The sequence below is a fragment of the Ranitomeya imitator genome, chromosome 10 (genome assembly GCF_032444005.1).
Source record: "Ranitomeya imitator isolate aRanImi1 chromosome 10, aRanImi1.pri, whole genome shotgun sequence".
NCBI classification, from domain to species: Eukaryota; Metazoa; Chordata; class Amphibia; order Anura; family Dendrobatidae; genus Ranitomeya; species Ranitomeya imitator.
In genome coordinates this window covers 144,062,720-144,077,809 of record NC_091291.1, presented here as the reverse complement: position 1 = coordinate 144,077,809, position 15,090 = coordinate 144,062,720, and the positions used below count along the sequence as shown (strand labels likewise).

At 43.7% G+C, this 15,090-nt stretch overlaps 1 protein-coding gene across 6 annotated transcripts in view; it reads right to left on the bottom strand.

The window, feature by feature from the left end:
• The window catches only part of LOC138651944 (surfactant protein C-like), a 139,723-nt gene that overhangs the window by 34,393 nt on the left and 90,240 nt on the right, over window positions 1-15,090 (bottom strand). Inside the window, exon 1 of one of the 6 annotated variants that reach the window (XM_069742570.1) lies at window positions 7,248-7,345. The exons of the other annotated variants lie outside the window; for them this stretch is intronic. The gene's annotated coding sequence lies outside the window, so the exon portion shown is untranslated. Of the gene's footprint in view, window positions 1-7,247; window positions 7,346-15,090 lie in introns of those variants that run through there. 6 annotated transcript variants of the gene reach the window in all.

Below are 15,090 nucleotides of genomic sequence, written 5' to 3'. Positions count from 1 at the left end.
TCACTAGTGGCTATAGGGATCTTAATATTTTCTATGACAATCAGGGATCCATGTCCACAGCCCTTAATTCTGATATGAGACATCTGCTGCAGTCACTGGAGACTGTAAAATGATGAGAATTACAGTCAAAATAATTCTGTATAATTTTCATCAGCTTCTAAAAATGCACAAAGGCCTCATTTTTTTTTCTACAGTCAGGGCAAAAAAGTGCCATATTTTTACGGACTGTCTAGGAATTTTTGGAAGGTTTGCAACCCACCCTGACGTGTGCCCACCTGACTCTGCTTTTGATTGGTGCAATGTACTGGACTTTCCGTTGGGAAGTGACCTGGCGATTCCTCCCAGTCCCGATCTCTACACGTACTGGTGGACACCAGGAGCCCTTACACTTTGTGCCCAAGTTTGGCCCATGTCATGTCCATCATCAGGGAGTACAGGTGTTTCCGGTAGCCCTCGTGTCAGCTCCGCGTGATGCTCTGTGTACTGTACACATTACTTTCAGTTAAGCTAATTAATAAGAATTTATATTGTCAGTGATTTCCTGAGTGAATATTCAGCCAAGGAAAACAGATCCTGCGCCAGGTCCCTCCATGGAGGCAGCAAAAACAACTCCAGACCCTGCGCCATCATAAACGCAGGGGACAGTCACATCTGGATTTAACTTGCCTTTACTAAATGTCCGTCAATAGATGGTATGCAGGGTAAAGAGGAGTGGTGGATGCTGATTGTGCCCCTCTATATGGCTCATGTACATATGCGGTGCGCCTCCAACACCCCAGCTCTGGCAGCCCCCTTATCAGGCGCAGCTCTGGTTGGGGAGGGGGCTGGTTTTAGGGGGCAGAAGCCAGTACAGTATATGTACATACAGGGCAAAGACATCAAAATCAAAACCGAGGCCCCGCTCTGCAGGCTGTGTCTCTACCCCAAGACTTGGGGATATCTGGGGAAATATTACCAACAGGAAGCTGCAACCTAAGGGAACTGGGCAGAGCGCACATTACTTAGTGGTCACAGGCGCAGACCCCTGCCGAGGCTGAAAGTCATTGTGGTCTGCAGGGAGTAGAAGGCAAGTGACGAGTCTCATCACGTCTATCATCACACCATTATGGGGACTCTCATTTCTGTAGATTATTCTTGTTCTGAGTCGCCGCGGTCCGAACTCCACTTCCTTTTCCAGGAGAACAGTGGTAGCAGGTCCGTGCGGCAGTTCCATATGGTGGCTCCGTGTGGCAGCTACACGTGTGACAGAATTTTGCTTTCTTGGCGTTTTTTCAGAGAATATGAATGATAACACCAAACTTTTTCTCCACTCATGATTAGTGGTTGGGTGAAGCCATTTATTGTCAAACTACTGTGTTTTCTCTTTTTAAATCATAATGACAACCCAAAACATCCAAATGTCCCTGATCAAAAGTTCACATCACCTGGTGATTTTGGCCTGATCGATCACATGCACAGAAGTTGACACACATGGGTGTGAATGGCTACTAAAGGTAACATCCTCATCTGTGACCTGTTTGCTTGTAATCAGTGTTTGTGTGTGTAAAAGCTGAGGGAGTTTCTGGGATCCAGACAGACTCTTGCATCTTTCATCCAGCCACTGACATTTATGGATTGTGAGTCATGGGGAAAGCAAAAGAATTGTCAACAGATCTACGGGAAAAGGTGGTTGAACTGTATAGCGTGTGTGTGTGTGTGTGTGTGTGTGTGTGTGTGTGTGTGTGTGTGTGTGTGTGTCAGGCTATACATACTAATCTTGCACAGGGGCCCCAAGATGTCAGTGTCCATCCCTGATAAAAACATGCTATTTGCTAACATTAGAGGTCAGACATGCAGACTCAGAGGAGGAAGAAGCTGTGGAGCTCAGTAAAAATCTCTGCGTCTTAGCGGACAAGCAAGTGGGGGTGACTAACACTTGACACTAAAGTGAGCTACTCCTGGGCTTTGGAGATGTACTTCTGAGGAGAGTGCTAGCAGACTGTTCAATATGTCAGGGACATGTAAGCAAAGTATCCATGTCTATCTCTTTAGTACATGGTCATTTTGTAGTTATGTGACCTTTATCATGAATATGGGTTACAGTGTCCATTTTTGGCATAATGCAGGCATACACAGGAGACGGTTCACAAACATATTCATTTATGAAGAGGCAATGCACTTGATGGTTATCGATAATTTTGCAAGAGGTAATGGTATGAGTAAAGGTAACTGGAGGTATTTCCAAGGCAGTCTTTGATACTTTACACGTCTTGTTAGAAAGTTGTTGTATGGAAAACATTATATAAACTACTGAATAGAGTAGCTGTGAATCCAGCACTGAGAAGAGATGACCACTTTTTAGAAAGAAGCAGCATGGAGAACATAATACAGCAGTACTAAATAGCGTAGCTGGTAATTCAGCTCTGGTGTTATACAATCACACAGCATGGAGGAAACCATACAGCAGTACTGAATAGTGTAGCTGTGAGTCCAGCTCTAGAGACATATAACACCTTCTATAAAGCAGAAGCGTGGAGGACATTATAGAGTAGCACTGAGTGGTGTAGCTGTGAATTAAACTCTTGATGAGATAAACATTTATGAGAATGAAGCAGAATTCTGAGGAATAATATGAGGAGAACAGAAAACTACCTAAATCTCTGGGAATTAGATGGATTTAAGTTCAAATCCAACAAGGGCCAACAAGGGCCAACAAGGGCCCAGCTACATGGGCTTTGTCTCTGAATTGTCCAGTTTGCTCCAAAACTGTAAATACAGACTTTGTGAAAATTGACAATCTAGTGTATGAGATAAAGAGATTAGATTGTGAGCTCCAGAGGTATTTACAATTATAGTGCCAAAAAAAAAATGAAGACGAGATCTGTCTGTCCTGACGCTCATCTCTTCCTCATCTTAGTCTTCTGTTACAGTTACTTTTTGTAATGTTTGCCAATATCAACAAAATGACAAATGAATCGCCAGTACATCCCCAGGATCAGGACATTTGCACAAATAAGAGGATTTCTCAATTTCAAAACATTTCACAACACGGAAAAATTCCAACAATAATATATAGTATATATATATATTTATATTTCAAGTGTTGGCTCCCTTGAAATTGTTCCAAAAAATTAAGTATCTCTGCCAGAAAATTCTTGCAATTACACGTTTTGGTATACACGTTTATTTCATTGCGTGTATTGGAACAACGCAAAAAAAAGCAGAGGAAAAAAGGGCAAATTGGACATAAACTCACACAAAACCCCAAAATGGGCCAGACAAAACTGTTACCCTCAACTGAATATTTGGTTGCACCCTTTGGAATTAATAACTGCAATTAATTGCTTCCTATAACCACTAACTAACTTCTTACCCCTCTCAGCTGAAATTTTGGACTGAAATATATCATATGTGAAGGCGTCTTCTCCCAACAGCGATTGTAAGATCTTTCCACATGTGATCAATGGGATTTACATCTGGACTCATTGCTGCCACTTTAGAAATCTCCAGCACTTTATTTCCATCTATTTCTGGAGGCTTCTTCAAGTATGTTTGCGGTCATTGTCCTGCTGGAAGACCCATGATCTAAGACACAAACCTAGTTTTCTAACACTGGACACTATATTGCCACCCAAAATCCTTTGGTAATCTTCAAATTTCAGTTAAGGCCCCTAGTGCCAGAGACAACAAAACAACCCCAAAACATCTTTGAGCTTCTACCATACTTGACTGTAGGTGCTGTGTTATTTCCTTTGTAGGCCTCATTCCGTTTTTCAGTAAACAGTAGAATGATGTGCTTTACCAAAAAGCTCTATTTTTGTCTCATCTGTCAACAAGACGCTTTCCCAGAAAGATTTTTACTTACTCACTTTACATATTGGCAAACTGCAGTCGAGCTTTTTTTGTCTCTGTGTCAGCAGTGAGGTCGTCCGGGGTCTACTGCCATAGCTTTTCATTTCATTCAATAATGATGGATAGTTCGCGCTTACAATGATACACACTGAGCCTGTAGGACAGGTTGAATTTCTTCGGACATTGATTGGGGCTTATCCACCATCTGTATTATCCTGCGCTACAACCTTTCATCAATTTTTCTCTGCCGTCCATGTCCAGGGAGATTAGCTACAGTGCCATGGATTGTAAACTTCTTAATTATGTTGCGCATCATGGACAAAGGAACATCAAGATCTCTGGAGATGGACTTTTAACCTTGAAATTGTTGATATTTTTCTACACTTTTGGTTCTCAAGTCCTTAGACAGTTCTCGTCTCCTCTTTCTGTTCTCCATTCTTCTTGTAGCACACACAGACACACAATGAAAACATTAACCCAACTTCTCCCATCGCAATCTGATTTTAGGTGTGATTTTCATACTGCCCATGTAAGGAGGTGGCGGGGACCCTCAATTGCCTTCTCTCTCCTGAGTAAAGAGCACATGTGTTACGTGCAGCTTTCTAATGTTCTTGCAATGTGTAATGTGTTGTATATGTTCTCTTAATGTTTTACACTGTAATGTGAATGCATTTGTACATGTTTAGCTTAGGGAGAGAGAGTTAAGGGGTAAACAGTTGGGAGGAGTTAAAAGGGGATGGTGCAAAGCCTCTGATTTAGGGAAGGGACTTCCTGCTCTTACAGCAGAGCCCAGGCAGGTTGCCTAGGGCAGGACATGCACCATGGCAAGGACAGAGGATTCCCAGGACGGGGGAATAATAGCTGCCCTAGCTTGATGGGCAGCATGGATGGACACTGGCTCGCCTGGATCATCCCCAGGAGAACTACGGGGTTCAGGACCAGGATAGGAGCTAGTGTTATGTAACACACACAGAGGCTTCAGGAAAAGTGCAGGAAATATTGTCTTGATTGCACCATGTTCAGTATAGTTTTACCGTTGGAGCCGAACTGTGAATTGTGTTTCCTGAGACCTCGGCCCCTGCAACCGTAATGACTGTGTGCTAAATGTAACTGACTGTTACTTGGTAAACTCACCCACGACTACCACCCCGTGCCACCTTGTTACACCCACATCTGTTACTTGCCACAGGTGAGTGTGAATGAGCATCACATGCTAGAATGTTTGCCCATAGTTTTGGAAAGGTGCCAATAATTTTATTGATGGACTGAAGTCTGGAGGTCATGGATGTCACCATCGCTGGTCTCCTCTGGTGTGAGGCTTTGCAGAAATGATGGAATGAAGTCTGGAGGTCCTGGATATCGTCATCACTGGCGTCCTCCAGAGTGAGGCTTTGCAGTAATAGTAATGACTGTCTGAAGTCTGGATGCCATGGATGTCACAACTACTGGTTTCCTCCTATGTGAGATTTTGCAGCAATGATGGACTGGAGACTGGAGGCCATGGACGTCACCATCGCTGGTCTCCTCTGGTGTGAGGCTTTGCAGCAATGACTGCCTGATGTCTTGAGGCCTTGGCGGTCACCATCCCTGGTCTCCTCCGGTGTGAGGCTTTGCAGCAATGATGGCCTGAAGTCTGGAGGCCATGGATGTCACCATCATTGGTTTCCTCTGGTGTGAGGCTTTGCAGCAATGATGGGCTGAAGTCTGGAGGCCATGGACGTCACCATCACTTGTTTCCTCCTGTATGAGACTTTGCAGCAATGACGGCATGAAGTCTGGAGGCCATGGACATCACCACTACTGGTTTCCTCCTGTGTGAGGTTTTGCAGCAATGACGGACTGAAGTCTGGAGGCATGGACGTCACTATTGTTGGTCTCCTCCGGTGTGAGGCTTTGCAGCAATGATGGGCTGAAGTCTGGAGGCCATGGACGTCATCATCACTTGTTTCCTTCTGTATGAGACTTTGCAGCAATGACGGCCTGAAGTATGGAGGCCATGGACATCACAACTACTGGTTTCCTCTTGTGTGAGGTTTTGCAGCAATGACTGCCTGATGTCTCGAGGCCTTGGTGGTCACCCTCCCTGGTCTCCTCTGGTATGAGGCTTTGCAGCAATGATGGCCTGAAGTCTTGGGCGGACGGACTGAAGTCTGGATGCCATGGACTGTAGGTCGCTGGTTTCCTCCTGTGTGATGCTTTGCAGCAATGACTGCCTGATGTCTCGAGGCCTTGGTGGTCACCATCCCTGGTCTCCTCCGGTATGAGGCTTTGCAGCAATGATGGCCTGAAGTCTTGGGGCCATGTACGTCACCATTGCTGGTTTCCTCCTGTGTGCAGCTTTACCGTTTGTTTCTGCCTCTTTCTGCCTTCAGTTTTGTCTTCAGTCTGTGAAATGCGATTCGATGGGCCGACATCTGGTGATGACTCGGCAATTGCAGAATATTCCACTTCTTTGCTTTCACAGTATGTTTTGGGTCATTTTCCATCTGTCCTGTGAAGTTCCATCCAATCAATCTTGCTGCATTTAGGTTTGTAACTAATAAGTCATGTCAGAGTAACTTAATTTCCTTCTATGATGGAATCACTGACTGGGTGGATCAGGGAAACACAGTAGATATAGTATATCTCAACTTCAGCAAAGCATTTGACAAAGTATCTCATACTATCCTTATTGAAAAAATGATCAACTATGGAAGGGAGAAGGCTACGGTTAGGTGGATTCATAAGTGGCTCAGTGATCGGACCCAAAAAGTGGTAATAAATGGCTGCACATCCAGTTGGAAGAATGTCTCAAGTGGGGGACCATAAGGCTCTGTCCTGGGCCCTTGGCTGTTCACAACTTTATCAATAATTTAGATGAATGTATTGAGGAAAAACTGAGGGAGAGCTAATACTAGAGAAGGCAGAGAAAGGATTCAAAAAGATCTAAACAAACTGAAACAAACTGAAACTGTGGGCAGCAACAAACAGAACGGTTTTTAACAACGAGAAATGCGAAGTCCTACATCTGGGCAAGAAAAATGAAAAAAAAACACATCTACAGAATAGGAGGAATAGAACTAAGCAACAGCATGTGTGAAATAGACTTGGGTATACTAATAGATCACAGACTGCACACGAGTTAACAGTGCGATGCAGCAGCAAAAAGGTAAACATAGTTCTAGGGTGTATTAAGAGAAGCATAAAGTCTAGATCACGTGCAGTAATTAACCTCCTCTACTCCTCCTCGGTCAGGCCTCATCTGGATACTGAGTCCAGTTCTGGACACATTTTTAAAAAAGACATTGAAAAACTGTAGCACGTTCAGAGAAGAGCGACCAGGATGGTGACAGGTCTGCAAAGTATGTCCTACGAGGAACGGTTAAAGGATCTGGCAATGTTTTGCTTACAAAAAATAAAACTGAGAGGAGACTCACGTGTCTACAAATATCTGAAGGGCTGTCACAGTGTAGAGGGATCATCATTATTTTCATTTGCACATGGAAACACGAGAAGCAATGGAGTGAAACTGAAAGGGAGAAGATACAGATTAAATATTTAAAAAAAAACTTTTTGACAGGGTGATCAATGAGTGGAACAGGCGGCCACGAGAGGTGGTGAGTTCTCCTTCAATTGAAGTCTTCAAACAGAGGGTGGTCAGACATCTGTCTGAGATGGTTCAGTGACTCCTGCATTGAGCAGGGGGTCGAACGCGATGACCTTGGAGGTTCCTTCCAACTCTAACATTCTAGGATTTTACTATATGAGCAGAAAGTATCACCCTGCGCACACAGGATTCATCCAGCTGCCTCTGTCTTCAGTCACATCATCAATAAACACTAGTGAGCTGGTGCCATTGAAAGCCATGCATGTGTTATGGACCTGGTGGTTAGGAGCACCCGGCACGACCTGATAGTTAAACTCACACAGGACAAGCTCTGGGATGTGGGAGCTCTGCTGACCGCAGGCCCTAATCCTATCACAACAACTAGAAATAGCCGTGGAGCGTTCCTGACACTCCCTAGACGCTTCTTCACAGCCTAAGAGCTAGCTAGCCCTAGAGATAGAAAATAAAGCCTACCTTGCCTCAGAGAAATTCCCCAAAGGAAAAGGCAGCCCCCTACAAATATTGACTGTGAGTAAAGATGAAAAACACAAACGCAGAAATGAAACAGGTTTCAGCAAAGGGAGGCCAGACTTACTAAACAGACAGAGAATAGGAAAGGTATCTTTGCGGTCAGCACAAAAAACTGCAAAAGACCACGCAGAGTGTGCAAAAAGACCTCCGCACCGACTAACGGTGCGGAGATGCCACTCTGCATCCCAGAGCTTCCAGCTAGCAAGACAAAATCATGATAACCAGCTGGACAAGGAAACAATGAACAAATAATAACTATCAGGAACTTAGCTTCTACTGGAGAAGACAGGTCACCAGAAAGATCCAAGAGCGAACTGAACCAATGCAGGAACATTGACAGCTGGCATGGAGTAACGATCTGAGTGGAGTTAAATAGAGCAGCCAACCAAAGGATAAACCACGTCACCTGTGTAAGGAACCTCAGAAGCAGCAGCTTCACTCACAGCCACCAGAGGGAGTCCATGGACAGAACTTGCCGAAGTACCATTCACGACCACAGGAGGGAGTTCGACAACAGAATTCACAACATGCATGCCCGCACCAACACACCGCCTCCACCATGTGTTACACAGGATGTGGCGAGAATCAGAAGCCACTCAAAGCCTTCTGCAGACTTTCTATAATTCTGGTACAGGTTGATCTTAGTTTTGCTTTTCCAGACCTGGCAGCTTTTTTTAGATGCTTTTTGGTAAAGTATAATCTGTCCTTTCTATTTTTCCGGCTGATTAATAGTTTGCACCCTGTGGTAACCCCTCTTTATTTGCTCTCATGAAGTCTTCTCTTTATGGTGGTTTTAGATACTTAGACATCGACTTCCTGGAGAGTGGTCTTCACTTGGGGTGATGTTTTAAAGGGATTTTATTCACCATGGGAAGGATTCTGCAATTATCCAAAACTGTTATCTTCCGGGGACGTCTAGGCTTTTGTGAGTTCCCGAGCTCACCAGGGCACCCTTTTTTTTTTTTTTTTCAGAATGTACCAGACGGTTGATTTGGGCACTCCTAACATTTCTGCCGTCTCTCTGATGGATTCTTCTTTTTCTTCATCCTAATGATGGTCTGCTTCTGTTCTATGGAGAGGTCCTCCCTGATGTCTGGGGCTTTAGTGTCCAGTCCTTAGTATGTGTTATGTGAATGTCTGCTGCTACATGTCCAGTGCTTGATGTGAAGTGGTTTGGGATGTCAGTCCCTGGTGTTCAGTAGTTCATTGTCCAGTCCCTGGCGGCTTGTGATTTAGTGTCTTATTCTCTGGTGACCAGTGGTTCAGTGTAGAGTCCCAGTCCTTTGTCACCATTGGATTAGTTTCTCAGTTTTTGGTGTCCAATGGTTTACACAATACACAATACATAGATATATTAATGTCTACAGTTAATTGACAAAATATTTGGACGTTGACACAAGTTTTGGCATTTTAGCCGTTTACCAGAACACATTCCAGATCCAGGTCTATAATCAATTTGGATGTAAAGTGCCGACTCTCAGCTTTAATTTGAGGCAATTCACATCCTAAATGCGAAAAGGGTTTAGAAATTACAGCTCTTTAATATGGAGCTGCCTCTTATTAAGGTGCCCAAAAGTAATTGGACATTTATCTCAGAAGCTCTTTAACCCCTCTGTGACCTTAGACGTACTATCCCGTCGAGGTGCCCTGGGCTTATCTGACCCTGGACGGGATAGTACGTCATAGCCGATCGGCCGCGCTCACGGGGGGAGCGCGGCCGATCGCGGCCGGGTGTCAGCTGCTTATCGCAGCTGACATCCGGCACTATGTGCCAGGAGCGGTCACGGACCGCCCCCGGCACATTAACCCCTGGCACACCGCGATCAAAGATGATCGCGATGTGCCGGCGGTACAGGGAAGCACCGCGCAGGGAGGGGGCTCCCTGCGGGCTTCCCTGAGCCCCCCGCAGCAACGCGATGTGATCGCGTTGCTGCGAGGGTCTCCTCACCTCCCTCCCTGCTCGAGCCCCGGATCCAAGATGGCCGCGGATCCGGGTCCTGCAGGGAGGGAGGTGGCTTCACAGAGCCTGCTCAGAGCAGGCACTGTGAAGCAGCCTGCACTCCTATCAGATCAGTGATCTGACAGAGTGCTGTGCAAACTGTCAGATCACTGATCTGTGATGTCCCCCCCTGGGACAAAGTAAAAAAGTAAAAAAAAAAATTTCCAAATGTGTAAAAAAAATAAAAAAAAATATTCCAAAATAATGAAAAAAAAAAAAAATATTATTCCCATAAATACATTTCTTCATCTAAATAAAAAAAAAAAACCAATAAAAGTACACATATTTAGTATCGCCGCGTCCGTAACGGCCCGACCTATAAAACTGGCCCACTAGTTAACCCCTTCAGTAAACACCGTAAGAAAAAAAAAAAAAAAAAACGAGGCAAAAAACAACGCTTTATTATCATACCGCCGAACAAAAAGTGGAATAACACGCGATCAAAAGGACAGATATAAATAACCATGGTACCGCTGAAAGCGTCATATTGTCCCGCAAAAAAAGAGCCGCCATACAGCATCATCAGCAAAAAAATAAAAAAGTTATAGTCCTGAGAATAAAGCGATGCAAAAATAATTATTTTTTCTGTAAAATAGTTTTTATCGTATAAAAGCACCAAACCATAAAAAAATGATATAAATGAGGTATCGCTGTAATCGTACTGACCCGAAGAATAAAACTGATTTATCAATTTTACCAAACGCGGAACGGTATAAACGCCTCCCCCAATAGAAATTCATGAATAGCTGGCTTTTGGTCATTCTTCCTCACAAAAATCGGAATAAAAAGCGATAAAAAAATGTCACGTGCCCAAAAATGTTTTCAATAAAAACGTCAACTCGTCCCGCAAAAAACAAGACCTCACATGACTCTGTGGACCAAAATATGGAAAAATTATAGCTCTCAAAATGTGGTATTGCAAAAAATATTTTTTGCAATAAAAAGGGTCTTTCAGTGTGTGACGGCTGCCAATCATAAAAATCCGCTAAAAAACTCGCTATAAAAGTAAATCAAACCCCCCTTCATCACCCCCTTAGTTAGGGAAAAATAAAAAAAAATGTATTTATTTCCATTTTCCCATTAGGGCTAGGGTTAGGGCTAGGGTTAGGGCTAGGGCTAGGGTTAGGGCTAGGGTTAGGGCTAGGGTTAGGGCTAGGGTTAGGGCTAGGGTTAGGGTTAGGGCTAGGGTTAGGGTTAGGGCTAGGGTTAGGGCTAGGGTTAGGGCTAGGGCTAGGGCTAGGGTTAGGGCTAGGGTTAGGGCTAGGGTTAGGGCTAGGGTTAGGGCTAGGGTTAGGGTTAGGGCTAGGGTTAGGGCTAGGATTAGGGTTAGGGTTGGGGCTACAGTTAGGGTTGGGGCTAAAGTTAGGGTTAGGGTTTAGATTACATTTACAGTTGGGAATAGGGTTGGGATTAGGGTTAGGGGTGTGTCAGGGTTAGAGGTGTGGTTAGGGTTACCGTTGGAATTAGGGTTAGGGGTGTGTTTAGATTAGGGTTTCAGTTATAATTGGGGGGTTTCCACTGTTTCGGCACATCAGGGGCTCTCCAAACACGACATGGCGTCCGATCTCAATTCCAGCCAATTCTGCGTTGAAAAAGTAAAACAGTGCTCCTTCCCTTCCGAGCTCTCCTGTGTGCCCAAACAGGGGTTTACCCCAACATATGGGGTATCAGCGTACTCAGGACAAATTGGACAACAACTTTTGTGGACCAATTTCTCCTGTTACCCTTGGGAAAATACAAAACTGGGGGCTAAAAAATAATTTTTGTGGGAAAACAAAAAGATTTTTTATTTTCACGGCTCTGCGTTATAAACTGTAGTGAAACACTTGGGGGTTCAAAGTTCTCACAACACATCTAGATAAGTTCATTGAGGGGTCTAGTTTCCAATATGGGGTCACTTGTGGGGGGTTTCTACTGTTTAGGTACATTAGGGGCTCTGCAAACGCAATGTGACGCCTGCAGACCAATCCATCTAAGTCTGCATTCCAAATGATGCTCCTTCCCTTCCGAGCCCTCCCATGCGCCCAAACGGTGGTTCCCCCCCACATATCGGGTATCAGCGTACTCAGGACAAATTGGACAACAATTTTTGTGGACCAATTTCTCCTGTTACCCTTGGGAAAATACAAAACTGGGGGCTAAAAAATAATTTTTGTGGGAAAACAAAAAGATTTTTTATTTTCACGGCTCTGCGTTATAAACTGTAGTGAAACACTTGGGGGTTCAAAGTTCTCACAACACATCTAGATAAGTTCATTGAGGGGTCTAGTTTCCAATATGGGGTCACTTGTGGGGGGTTTCTACTGTTTAGGTACATTAGGGGCTCTGCAAACGCAATGTGACGCCTGCAGACCAATCCATCTAAGTCTGCATTCCAAATGATGCTCCTTCCCTTCCGAGCCCTCCCATGCGCCCAAACGGTGGTTCCCCCCCACATATCGGGTATCAGCGTACTCAGGACAAATTGGACAACAACATTTAGGGTCCAATTTCTCCTGCTAACCTTGGAAAAATACAAAACTGGGGGCTAAAATATAATTTTTGTGGAAAAAAAAATATTTTTTATTTGCATGGCTCTGCGTTATAAACTGTAGTGAAATACTTGGGGGTTCAAAGCTCTCACAACACATCAAGATGAGTTCCTTAGGGGGTCTACTTTCCAAAATGGTGTCACTTGTGGGGGGTTTCTACTGTTTAGGTACATTAGGGGCTCTGCAAACGCAATGTGACGCCTGCAGACCATTCCATCTAAGTCTGCATTCCAAATGGCGCTCCTTCCCTTCCGAACCCTCCCATGCGCCCAAACGGTGGTTCCCCCCCACATATGGGGTATCAGCGTACTCAGGACAAATTGGACAACAACTTTTGTGGTCCAATTTCTCCTCTTACCCTAGGGAAAATACAAAACTGGGGGCTAAAAAATAATTTTTGTGGGAAAAAAATTTTGTTTTATTTTTATGGCTCTGCATTATAAACTTCTGTGAAGCCCTTGGTGGGTCAAAGTGCTCACCACACATCCAGATAAGTTCCTTAGGGGGTCTACTTTCCAAAATGGTGTCACTTGTGGGGGGTTTCAATGTTTAGGCACATCAGTGGCTCTCCAAACGCAACATGGCGTCCCATCTCAATTCCTGTCAATTTTGCATTGAAAAGTCAAACGGCGCTCCTTCCCTTCCGAGCTCTCCCATGCGCCCAAACAGTGGTTTACTGCCACATATGGGGTATCAGCGTACTCGGGACAAATTGGACAACAACTTTTGAGGTCCAATTTCTTCTCTTACCCTTGGAAAAATAAAAAATTGGGGGCAAAAATATAATTTTTGTGAAAAAATATGATTTTTTATTTTTACGGTTCTGCATTATAAACTTCTGTGAAGCACTTGGTGGGTCAAAGTGCTCACCACACCTCTAGATAAGTTCCTTAGGGGGTCTACTTTCCAAAATGGTGTCACTTGTGGGGGGTTTCAATGTTTAGGCACATCAGTGGCTCTCCAAACGCAACATGGCGTCCCATCTCAATTTCTGTCAATTTTGCATTGAAAAGTCAAACTGCGCTCCTTCCCTTCCGAGCTCTCCCATGCGCCCAAACAGTGGTTTACTGCCACATATGGGGTATCAGCGTACTCAGGACAAATTGGACAACAACTTTTGAGGTCCAATTTCTTCTCTTACCCTTGGAAAAATAAAAAATTGGGGGCAAAAATATAATTTTTGTGAAAAAATATGATTTTTTATTTTTACGGTTCTGCATTATAAACTTCTGTGAAGCACTTGGTGGGTCAAAGTGCTCACCACACATCCAGATAAGTTCCTTAGGGGGTCTACTTTCCAAAATGGTGTCACTTGTGGGGGGTTTCAATGTTTAGGCACATCAGTGGCTCTCCAAACGCAACATGGCGTCCCATCTCAATTCCTGTCAAGTTTGCATTGAAAAGTCAAATAGCGCTCCTTCCCTTCCGAGCTCTCCCATGCGCCCAAACAGTGGTTTACTGCCACATATGGGGTATCAGCGTACTCAGGACAAATTGGACAACAACTTTTTGGGTCCAATTTCTCCTGTTACCCTTGGTAAAATAAAACAAATTGGAGCTGAAGTAAATTTTTTGTGTAAAAAAGTTAAATGTTCATTTTTATTTAAACATTCCAAAAATTCCTATTAAACACCTGAAGGGTTAATAAACTTCTTGAATGTGGTTTTGAGCACCTTGAGGGGTGCAGTTTTTAGAATGGTGTCACACTTGGGCATTTTCTATCATATAGACCCCTCAAAATGACTTCAAATGAGACGTGGTCCCTAAAAAAAAATGGTGTTGTAAAAATGAGAAATTGCTGGTCAACTTTTAACCCTTATAACTCCCTAACAAAAAAAAAAATTGGTTCCAAAATTATGCTGATGTAAAGGAGACATGTGGGAAATGTTACTTATTAAGTATTTTGTGTGACATATCTCTGTGATTTAATTGCATAAAAATTCAAAGTTTGAAAATTGCGAAATTTTCAAAATTTTCGCCAAATTTCCGTTTTTTTCACAAATAAACGCAGGTACTATCAAAGAAATTTTACCACTATCATGAAGTACAATATGTCACGAGAAAACAATGTCAGAATCACCAGGATCCGTTGAAGCGTTTCGGAGTTATAACCTCATAAAGGGACAGTGGTCAGAATTGTAAAAATTGGCCTGGTCATTAACGTGCAAACCACCCTTGGGGGTAAAGGGGTTAATGGACTGCATGGGCTATTCCTTTGTTAATTGATGATGGATTAAAGACTTTGAGTTGATTCCAGGTACAGCATTTGCATTTGGAAGCTGTTGCTGTGAACCCACAACATACGGTCAGAGTATGACTCTAAACCACTGGATGCTGGGACTGAGACACATACAGTTGTGTGGAAAAAGTGTTCACCCCCTTCCTGATTTCCTATTCTTTTGCATGTTTGTCACCCTTTTAAATGTTTGAGATCACCAAACAAGTTTAAATACTAGACAAAGATAACACATAAAATGCACTTTCTAAATGAAGGTCTTTATTATTAAGGGTAAAAGAAATCCAAACCTACAGGGCCCTGTGTGAAAAAGTGATTGCCCCCTAGACCAAATAACTGGTCGGACCGCCCCTAGCAGCAACAACTGCAATCAAGC